Genomic DNA, 11700 nt, shown 5'->3' with positions numbered 1-11700 from the left:
AAAAAAATTTTTATATTATTCCTAGACCTAGACCTAGACCTAGACCTAGGCTAGACCATGGCTACACCATGGCTAGATACGAGTTATTCTATGGTTGATATTATCGGTCAACGTTAAGGGGAGGTTAAGGAATCATTTCTGCTATCCCTACACAGTCTGGGATTGAACTATACAAGCTGTATATATTTTGTCAACCTTTATGAGTATAGGTTAAGTATTTTATAGCATTCACTTAGCTAGCATAGCATATAGATCCGTTCATTATTCTCAACCTATTAAGCTATAGGTTGCTATGTAACATGCTTGATGAGCATAGCTTGATGAGCATAGCTTGATGAGCATAGCTTTAAGAGCATAGCTTTAAGAGCATAGCTTTAAGAGCATAGCTTTAAGAGCATAGCTATGAGAGCTTAGCTCTAGATAGGCGGATAAGTTCCACCAGTACTTCATTAGGAAGAGTAGGTACTTACCCGAGCTGCAACTGGTGATTCCAACGAAGTCCTCAGTTCTCCCCCTTTGGGGAGGGTGGTGGGCCCGAAGGCCCAGGTGAAGTGATTCCAGCGTATGCTGCACGGCTATTTATACGAATCTTAAAGAGGCCAACACCCAACTTCTCCTCATTTCCCCCACTATACGTCTTACCCCTTACGTACCAACCGCTAATATTACATTCAATCGCTGACTGAGATACCAACCCATGCATGATATATATTTGAACGCGGGAAAATTTAAATTTCAGAATTTTCGTGCATTTATAATTTTTATAATTTATTTTTCGTGATAAGTTACAACACTATCGTCATGTGTAATGTATTGACTTAAAGTACATTCTTATATCTTTCTAAAACATAATTTGTCGAGTGATCAATTATCCCAGTTGACTAGATAAAGGCTAGGCAATGTTGATGAGGAGGCAGAAAAATTTCAGAATTAAAAGAACTAAATTGTTTCCACTCTATATATGAATATAAATGTAATTTATTTTATACTTTTCGTAAACGGCAATTAAATATCTTCCATCTCACATCATTTTTTAATTAATTTATTAATTTATAACTAGATGTAATTAGGAAAAATATCTTAATCGTAAAAAGTTTCTAGATTTATTTATTGTGAACATGATATTATGCAGATGTGTGAGGGTGACAGTATTATTTTAATACATCAGTTGCTTACCTCTCCCTTCACATTTATTACATATCCTTAGCAATGTGTGGTTACATAGATAATTGATATTTCAGAGGAAATATTCACAATACAATTGTACTGACTGCCTCTCCATCAGGAGATCGGTATTCTCAAAGCAAGCCTCGGGATGTCTCTGCAGAGCGGCTGTTCTGGTGTTCATGGTGACGACGAATGAGCTCGCATCCTCCTGTACTCGCTTATATATGGTAGGTTCCCCACACCACTTGAACCTTGATTGGTTCGTCGACTTCGTGGGGGTGGGTTGGGCGGAACCTCCCGTCCCACTTTAACCTTGACGAGTTCGTCGATTTTGTGGGGGTGGGTTGGGCGGAGAGTCTAGACGTTCAAGGTCACGGGGGAGTGGGATGAGTGGGGTCAATGACTCCCCCAGAATGCCCATTTCTCACCTACTATAATTCAGTATGCGGAGGCACGGTGGCACTGCCATTATAGAGGCTGCATACTTTAATTCAAGCGACGGCGTGGTTATGATTCATTTATTGAAGTGCAGACGTATCGAAGTTGTTAATTGTGACTTCAGGGCTATTATTTGATCTATTTCTCCTCCATTGAAAGCGAGAGATTGCGTAAAGATGAAGGAATATGGTTATTCTTAGGCTGATCCTAGCAAGCTTCCTGTTACTGATTCCATCATGATAACAGGGTATTTTAGTGAAACTGAAGAGTTCGTCGGCGCCGAAAGTCGATGCCGAAAAATGGAAGGTAGCTGATGTGCATCTGACATTTTTTACACTTCATAACAAAGTGAGATTTGCATGTAATATTGGCAAAACCGTATATTTATATGACAATGTGTATTCTTTTGGCTGGTCCGGTAAAGAGTGGAGTTAAAAATACCTTGTCTGGAAGGCGACACGAAGCCCTTTAAGGTTGGAATATGAGGAAGCCAGACTCTTAATTTTTACAATTTAGTAGCGTTAATATGTACGAATTACCAACACAATCTGCCTGCTTGTGACTCAAAAACCTCGAAGTCACTTCATATTCTGGAGAAAGAATCAGTCAATCGCACCTCGATCAATGTAATAAACACGTCTTCAGGTGTCAATAAGTTACCTTTGTAATTAAGGCTTGACTAAAGTAACATTAAAATATGAATATTCTCCGGACAGAGTCTTTAAGGGGCTTTATACATTAATCCTTATCATACAAGTCCTTAATACATTTTGGGAGTTTTTCTCATGATATATCTGATACCTACTCTCAAAACGAGCGTATCGTCATTGCGATCGTTGTCACTTAAAAATTCCGTATCGGAAATCCTAGAGTGATAATCTTCACGTACGTGCACTATCACTATCACTGGATTCCGAGGTGAAATCCAAAACCAATTTATCTTTGGTTTTAACTGGGGAATGAGCAACATGTGAGAGAAGTGCACATTCGTAAGGCAACTTTGGGTATGACTTTCCATCAAACACCCAATTTCCCCTGCGGTGCACTTCAGTCCTACTCTATACGATGGCCTGACAACAAATGGATCCTTGCTATATCCTGACAACCAACTAAATGGAAATTGCTGATCCACGTATGTCTTCTCACTTCTGCTTCTTCCACCAAAGTTTCTAAATCAAGGGCCGCTGAACATTCTTCTTGCGATTCAACTTTTTCTGAAAAGAAAGCAACGACGTGGAACAGAATCAAAGAATGGTATATGATTCATTTTTTGTGACCACCTCTGGATTCCATTCTTTTTCCATCTACAACTTTCTTTATAATGCGTCTCCGATCCATTCTCACAGCATCTTCCCTATGTTCACCCGCCGCGGCCCCGTTTGGCAACATTGCATTAATAGAATTGATTAACATTAACAAGTATCAATATCTTTACATATTATAACAATAATACATTTTTGCATTAATATAACTAACCAAAATAAAGTTTTAACCTAATGTTTAAATTAAATTTGTACCATTGCAAAAATTACGAACAGATAACCGAGCCGTAAATTGACCGCGAACCTGAACCATCGCATCCTGTTCATCGAACGCGTATGTTCAAATTAACGCGAAATCAAAATGAACGCGAGAGCTCTAATGAACAACCAGAAGAAACGACCGGTCTCCAAAAAAAAAGAATGCCCTCCGAGAAAAGAATACCCTCCTCAAAATGAACGCCGATAGGAAAAGAACGCCTTACAAAAAATGAATACGCTGAGAAAAATAACGGCTCAAAAGAACCTAATATTTTGAACACCCATTCGAACCGCTCGCTGTCAGTAGCTAAACTCAGCTAAACTGTTCGATGAACAGTGTCCATCTTCGTGGACGGAGGGGAATGACAGAGAAGGAAGGGGAGGGGCTCGGTGGTCTACGACACACTTTTTTTTTAATCTGCTCGTCCAGCCTCCGGTGCGTATATATACCACCTCTTCGGCGGTGATGAATTTATGCTAAGTGCGTAATAAGGGGAAAATTGACAATGCACGTGTATAGGGATCAGTGTAACCTTTCCAGTGTTAGTGAAGGAGAAAATAGAAAGACAGGCTTCTAGTGAGCGCGTGCAAATGCACCCTAAAATTAAGATCTAATCGGCGTCGGAAGCCGAGAACGGCCCTGATTGGCCCAAAACATGACACTTCAAATTTAACACTTGTTTTTTTATTTTTCCCAGTTATTTCATTTTTTTGTGCGTAACAATGCATTTTGTTCATTTTATATGTTTTTTGAACATTTTTAATCAAGTTTTGTCATTTTTTTGCCGGATTTTGAACAATTTTTAAATATTTTTTTGTTTTAAGCATTTTCATTTTTTTCTTTTTTCAAACCACAACAAGGTTGACAAAAACAATAATAATAATTATTTAAAGAAAAGACATAGGAAAGAATTCATTATCAGCGAATTAATATTTCTTTTGGAAGTCTGCAGCTTTTGAAGCGTTTGAAATGTACAGGATAATCCCAAACTGTCTTTGTAAGCGGGTTGCGTGAAAGAGAGTTCTTTAGTCTCACAGCTTGTGACTTGATGAACTCGTGTATTTTGGGTATATTGTGATCGCGTCTTATTTCAGTCATGGGTATGAGTCTTCGTTGGTTTGTGATGTAGTGCACAGTACGATTTTGGAATGTTTCTAAGAGTTTGATATTCGTAAGGGAAGTGCTGCCGAACACTTCGCACCCGTAAAGCAGCCGAGGTCGAATGTAGGACTTAAACAGCGTCACGATATGGGCCTTAGACTGTAGAACCTAAGAACATACTCTAAGAACCTTGACTGCAGGTAAAGGATAGCTGAGGGAAGGGGAAATAGTGGGGAGGTAGGGTCCAAAGAGAGGGGGAAAAGAGTAAGCTGAGGCAATTAAGGGATTATCGGTTGATATTTAAGCCGGGAGGAAGAAATGCTTTGAATAGCCATATGTACGTTAATTCAATGGAATTAAGTTTGAGTGGGTGGTCTGTGGGGGGGAAGGGAGGCTAAAACTGATACATTGTAGCAATCATTGAATTTGGTCAGGTTTGAAGCTGTGAAGGGTGAAGCTGTGAGTCTTCACAGCTTCAAACCTGACCTATCAGTGATTTACAACCTTCCTCCTCCACCGCCACCCCACGCCAAGGTCCACAAGCGAGTCCATATGTGCGATTCACGCCCAGGGCCTACCGATGAGCCAGCCTCTGCTACCACGGAGGAACCCCAGGAAGAGAATGTAGTCAACCTTTCTTCCACCCCCCTTTCTCTTGACCAGCTCTCTCTCCTCCACAAAGGGCTTTCTTTCTGCCCCACGCCGAAAGTAAACCCCATTCACATTCTCAAAGACACACTCCAGTTCTGCCGTAAACTTAAGTGGAAATTCTTCTGGGAGACCCATCCTAACCCCACCCAACATTCTTCTACCGTCCATAGTGCACTGACGAGATTTAAGCCTCCTTCGCACGAACCCAAACCTCTTCCCTCCAATCATCCTATTGAAATTTTCAGTAATCTCCTCCTCTAAATTTTCGGACAAATCTTTCATTAAAAAAAATTAAACCTAGGGACAATCTTTCGCGAACAGAAAAGTTGGCATTAAATTCCCTCATCCGTAACTCGGACATCGTCATCACTCCGTCAGACAAAGGGTCCACGGTGGTCGTGATGAATGCGGCTGACTACAACAACGAGGCGCTTGCTTCGGCGTACCAACCCATCCCTGCTGATCCCAATCCCCAATACCGAGGGAAGATTCTTTCTTTCCTCGAGGAAAACGGACCACATGAAGGATTAACAGCCCAAGACATCGCATTACTATCACCTTCCAACCCCCGAAGCCCTCATTTTTACATACTTACTACCTAAAATACACAAAGCTAATAATCTCGGCCGTCCGATAGTTTCTTCCATTCAATCTCCCACAGAACGAATTTCCGCTTTTGTTGACCATTACCTCCAACCCATAGTGCACTCTCTTCCCTCATACATTAAAGACACGTATCACTTCCTCCAACGCCTTCACTCGACCACCCTTCCTAGAGACAAAGACGTCATAATGGCGACCATCGACGTCACATCTCTTTACACCTCCATACCGCACACAGAAGGCCTCTCCGCTCTCGAACACTTCCTTGAGCAGCGCTCCACTCCACAGATTCCGAGCACAAAATTTCTCGTCGACCTCTCCGAGATAATATTGAAACACAATTCATTCTCGTTCAATAACAATCACTACACACAGTCTAGGGGGTGTGCTATGGGGAGCCGGTTCAGTCCGTCCTATGCCAACCTTTTTCTTGGCCGCCTAGAACAGTCTTTTCTCTCCCAATACCCACTCACACCCACCCTTTGGGTCCGATACATAGATGCTATCTTTCTTTTGTGGCCACATGGCATGGAATCCCTAATCACTTTCATCTCCTGCCTCAATTCATTTTCATCCGTAAATTTTACTTCATATTCTTCCTCCACTCGTGTCACATTCCTTGATGTGGACATTTTTCTCACAAATAACAACTTTCACACCTCTGTACACATTAAGAACACCAACAAACAACAATATCTACACTACAATAGTTGTCATCCGACACATACAAAACGCTCCCTCCCTTTTTCTCTTTCCATCCGTGGTCACAGAATATGTAATAATCCAGACTCCCTTAATGGATTCCTGTCCAATTTACACCATGCTCTCCGGAAAAGGGGCTACCCAGAATCCCTCCTCCGGAATAAGATCCGTAAAAAACCATATGTCCCGAAACAATTAGGCGGGGACAATTCGTCGCATTTTCTTTCCCTGTGCACGACCTTTTTTCCGGGCGTGGACGTACTACGTAGGACCCTAAAAGACCTTTTCCCCATCCTCTCAGACAACACAACCACTTCCAGATATTTCCCGCGATGCCCTTCCCTCGTCTTTAAAAGACCACCAAATCAGGCCAGCATTTTAAAAATAACAAAACTGCTATCCAAACAAAATGCCCCTATTAAACCCCAGCCCTCGCCCTGCAACCGTGCAAGATGCAAAACATGTCACATCCTCATCACCGAACCCCTTCCCGATCTATTCCTTGTCTTCCCTCTCCCCTCAGTGTCGGACATTTCCTGCACAACAAAAAACATTGTATATATACTGTTGTGCCAGAAATGCCCGGCTTTTTATATCGGCTTATCCACCACTCCCCTGTGCATACGTATGATCGGGCATCGCTCTTCTTGCAATAGCGTCTCCTCTGTTTCTGCTTCCCTTCCAGTCGCCGTTCATGCTTCCTCCCACAAAACTCTGTTTGACCATTGCTATAAAGTGGGAATATTGGCCTCCCTCCCCCCGTCTACCACCCCCCTAGAGCTGAAGGACTTGGAACAGGCATGCATATGGGCTTTCCGTGCGTTTTCTGGACCAGGAATCAACCGCGCCTATTAGAAAGAACACCACCAATCCCCGTCCACCATTTTTCCTCCCTCCATCTTTGCCCTCTGCCTTGCACCCTTCCTTATGCCCTTTCCTCACTTTCCCTCCTCTCCTCACTTGAGAAAGATGGGCTGCGTCCCATCGAAAATTTGTAAAAACAACCTTTCCCCGTAAGTTCCTCACTTTTATTTTATTTTTCGTTTTTCTGTCAATTTCTAAGTTTTTTTGTGTGCCCACCCCAGGGCAAGAAGAAGTTCCTTTACATAATTTATAATGCTCGTGTGAGTTTATTTCAAACGTGTGTAATGAGTAAACCTTGAGTCTGTTACCTAACTCCGAGGAAGGTGGTAATGCCGCCGAAAATTTAGTTATTTAGTGAGTGTGAGTTTCTATTCTTTATTGTGTGTTCTGATACTGCCCATCCTAGGGTTTTTTATGGTATTTACCTCCCCGAGGAACATTTCGAAGTGTGTATATATATATATATATATATATATATATATATATCATATAATTGTCCTCGTCCTTTTTCTATTCCATGTTCCTATCCCTTTCTTTCCTTACCTTTGAATTTATATGTATGTTTGCGCTTAAGGCGCCGTGTGAATGAATGAAGTAGTATATATATAAATAAAAGAGAACTCACACGTTAGTAAGAGTCTTTTACCTAACTCCGAGGAAGGTGGTAATGCCACCGAAAATTCTGTTATTAATGTGAGTTTTTAATCTTTATCTTGTGTGTTCCGTGATACTGCCCATCCTAGGGTTTTTTACGTTATTTACCTCGCCGAGGAACATTTCAAAGTGTATAAAAAGTATATTCCTCTTGTACTTCCAAGAATGTAGTTTACCTCATTCAATGCCAACACTGTCCTTCCTTTTATATAGGCAAATCCTCAACCCCTTAACCTAAGAATCAATAACCACAGGGCATCATGCACTTCCTCTTACTTTGCGTCCTTCCCGGTGGCGAAACATGCGGCCACTCATCAGCGTCAATTCAATGATTGCTACAATGTATCAGTTTTAGCCTCCCTTCCCCCCCACAGACCACCCATTCAAACTTAATTCCATTGAATTAACGTGCATATGGCTATTCAAAGCATTTCTTCCTCCCGGCTTAAATATCAACCGATAATCCCTTAATTGCCTCAGCTTACTCTTTTCCCCCTCTCTTTGGACCCTACCTCCCCACTATTTCCCCTTCCCTCAGCTATCCTTTACCTACAGTCAAGGTTCTTAGAGTAAGTTCTTAGGTTCTACAGTCTAAAACCTTGACCTACAGTCTCCTTCCTTAATCTGAGGAAGGTGGTAATACGCCAACGAAAATTCAGTACTTACTGTGATTGTTTTTTTAATCTTTTTTAGTGAATGACACTAAGAAAAACACAGAAACACAAGAAGGACACTTACAAAGACTTCGCAGACGTTTCAGCGGGTTGACCCGCTGAAACGTCTGCGACGTTTTTGTGAGTGTCCTTCTTTTTGTGTCTTTGTGTTTTTCTAACAATAAGTGTCATTTTTCTCCGTTATCTTCGATATATATATTTTTTTTTCCGAAAAAATTTCGTTTCATTTGATCCGGGTGGCGTAGTCGTATATTGATTTTATAACTCAGGGAAGTGCTGTAGCACAGCCAATGTTTTTTCCTTTGCTTTACTTCACATCGCCAAAGCAGCACAAATAGCTTTACTGCAAACTTCGTTAACATTTGTACTCATCCTGAAAATTAATCAACACGCTCATATTTTAAAGCCTGGCGATATATGTAATGCGAAGCACGCCAATTTACGTGGAGCCAATTTTCGCAAATATATTTTAAAATTTTGCTCAAATCATACATAAACATGCATAAGTAACTGTACTAAACACAAACTAATTGTAAGCAAAAATATTTTTTATCGGCCTGACGACTTCCATGAGAATTAGGCCCACATATTGAATGCCTTAATGGCTTTCCTATTTTGAGTATATCGATTCAGCGATTATGTACGCAAAGGAAACGGCTTTTTATATGGTGCTAAATATATTTTTGGGGAAACGAGACGAGACTCGAGCCGATACCGGAGTGCAGAAAACGAGACTGAGACGACACTGGCGCAAGTCTCGTCTCGTCTCGCGGCAACATTATTAGGGTGCGGGTTCTTGCCCTTGGTGTCGGGAAGCGAATAATCACACACAAGTATTTAAAGTTTTTGACCCAATGTTTATTTCCTTTTAAAAACCCAATTTCCCAAATCAATTCAAGCAAAAGGCATGAAGTAATCGTGAATTTGTGCGTACAGAATAGCCAAAATTTAGAACATTACCAAAGTCTCGGGAAGGAGAGGAGCTACTGGTGATGGCACGGGTGGATAGCGAGGCGCTTAGGTCGCACGGGCCATACGGCCCGTGCTTCGACTCCAACTGTGAGTTACTGAGTGAGTCCCTGAGTGCGTCCGAGTCCCAATAGCATCTCCACCATGCCATTATATAGGGAAGTGGAGCCAGGATGTTTTCGTTCAATAGGAAGGGGAAGAGGAAGGTTAGGCGTTCTTGAAAGTGAAAAGGTGCAAATCCCGAGGCATAGTTTGTCACAGCTGGCTATTCTGAGACTTCACACAACAACATATTTATGCATATTTTGGAAATGGAAATCTTCCATTTCCGGATCACTACACTAGTTTATATGCTGAAAAGTTTCACGGTTTTTCCACCGGTTGATTTCGTCCTTGTCTCCCGGCGTTTCGATCAGCAAGTCGCTGATCGAAACGTCGGGAGACATGGACGGTATCAACCGGTGGATAACCTGAGAAACTTTTCAGCAACTGACACGCCGGGAAAACCTAAGATCATAAATCAATTGTTTATACGCTGGAATTTCCATCTAAGAAACTTGAAATGATGGCGGGATTCTGTTTATTTCGGCGGCAACGGTCCGGCAAGTAAATACTTTATTTTAATGTCGTTTGGCCAGCCTACTGCTAGTTTCAATACGTTGCATTGTATTTTAAACGTTTTCATTCTATGATTTCATAACGTACTCTTTCGACATGCCTCCATATCACGTTTATCATTTTCCTGTTTCTGTTATTTTGAAACTAGCGTATTTAGAGAGACTGTAAAGTGAGCCATTACAATGTCGTCTATGTATCGCACCCTAAGTGATTGTCCGTCTAACAATATGTGACGTCCATAAAGCGTGGACTTTATCTCATCTACAGTATACTTTAACCTTAAGTGTCCTTTATGAATCCAACTCTAATTATTATTTTAAGTATATCCCCTAATCGGCCGGTAAGGAAGATAGCGAATAGAAGTGTTTGAATATTATGTCTGACGGAGTTATAGAATAGGGGTTCAGGGCAAATATTCCGACTCGGCATTTCGAAATTATTCTTCCTCTGTTACCATTAATATGAGAATTTTCAATGAAAAAATGTACACACATATAGAGCTCATATAAACTATCGTAATCTAGTTTTTAATGCTCATCCGATCTTAACAACCTACGCGACCGGTGTTTTGTAAATGGCAGCCTTTCCTTACGAACCTCGCGGCAGATAGATGAACTATATCCTCATTAAGCGGTTAAGCGCTCGTTTCGTCAAAAGGGTGTTCAAAACACTGAGACACTGTTCTATATGCGGTACATACATTTCTGGCTTTTTCCATCTACCACAGCACCGTTGTCCTCGTCCTTTTTCTATTACATGTTCCTATCCCTTTCTTTCCTTACCTGTGAATTTATTTGTATGCTTGCGCTTAAGGCGTCGTGTGAATGAGTGAAGTAGCCTATTGTAATATTCGTGTATGTCTCTGCATGCGACCGTAATTTCGTTCGTCTGTTTTTTTAATCACGTATCCGGAGATCCAGACGCTCTTATGTTATCGTCTTAGGTTGGCCTCTAAGCGCCTCTAAGGCCCATACAATGGTGTAAGTCACATGTTCATTTTACCCTAGACGGTCTAAAGCAAAGATTATATACTCTAGAAAGATGTGTATGTACGTGTTAAAAATGACGTAGCAAGTTTTGACCGCCTACTGTAGCGCCATCCTACTTTTGCAGCGGCCAAAAAAGTAACTTCGGCTATGCTAGAGCGCTAAATTCAAATTGAATAGCCTTTTTCCCCGCCCCCCTTTCCTAAGGATTACCAATATTACTATTTACTAACAACTCGGGCCAATGACCCGTTATCATAGTTGATATCCATTACGGTTCGCTAGGGTGAAAACACTAAAAAAAAATAATTGAGTAATACAAAGCACATTTATTAAGATTTCTTGCATATTACATTGTGATCACACTGCAGTAGCCGTTGACACAGAACAATAAAATGACGCAAAACAATTATACAAAAAGATGGGATTATATCCACAAATGTGAAGTAACAATCAAATGTGCAACAGAAAAGTTTGAGAACTGCACCTCAACATTAATAATGAAATGAATCCCTAAGGGTGCTATTTGTAGACGGCACTTTAAGCTAAAGTATACATTAGCTGGGCTAAAGTCTACTTTAGCCAGGCTAAAGTCTACTTTAGCCACGCTAAAGTCTGCTTTCTCTGTTTCATAAACACCACTTTAGAAGAAAAATGGCAGAATTGTCACTTTACCGTAAAGTGCCCAACCGGAGCTCACTTAGGGTAAAGTGTTCTTTACGGATGAATAAATATGGCTGCTTTTGAAGTTG

General features: G+C 41.1%; 1 protein-coding gene across 2 annotated transcripts in view; it reads left to right on the top strand.

Moving 5' to 3' along the window:
* The window catches only part of LOC124158072 (protein croquemort-like), a 239836-nt gene that overhangs the window by 73202 nt on the left and 154934 nt on the right, over positions 1 to 11700 (top strand). The gene's annotated exons all lie outside the window — the stretch shown is intronic.

Source organism: Ischnura elegans, chromosome 4, assembly GCF_921293095.1.
Source record: "Ischnura elegans chromosome 4, ioIscEleg1.1, whole genome shotgun sequence".
Taxonomy (NCBI): Eukaryota; Metazoa; Arthropoda; class Insecta; order Odonata; family Coenagrionidae; genus Ischnura; species Ischnura elegans.
This window is presented reverse-complemented; position numbering and strand designations above follow the sequence as displayed.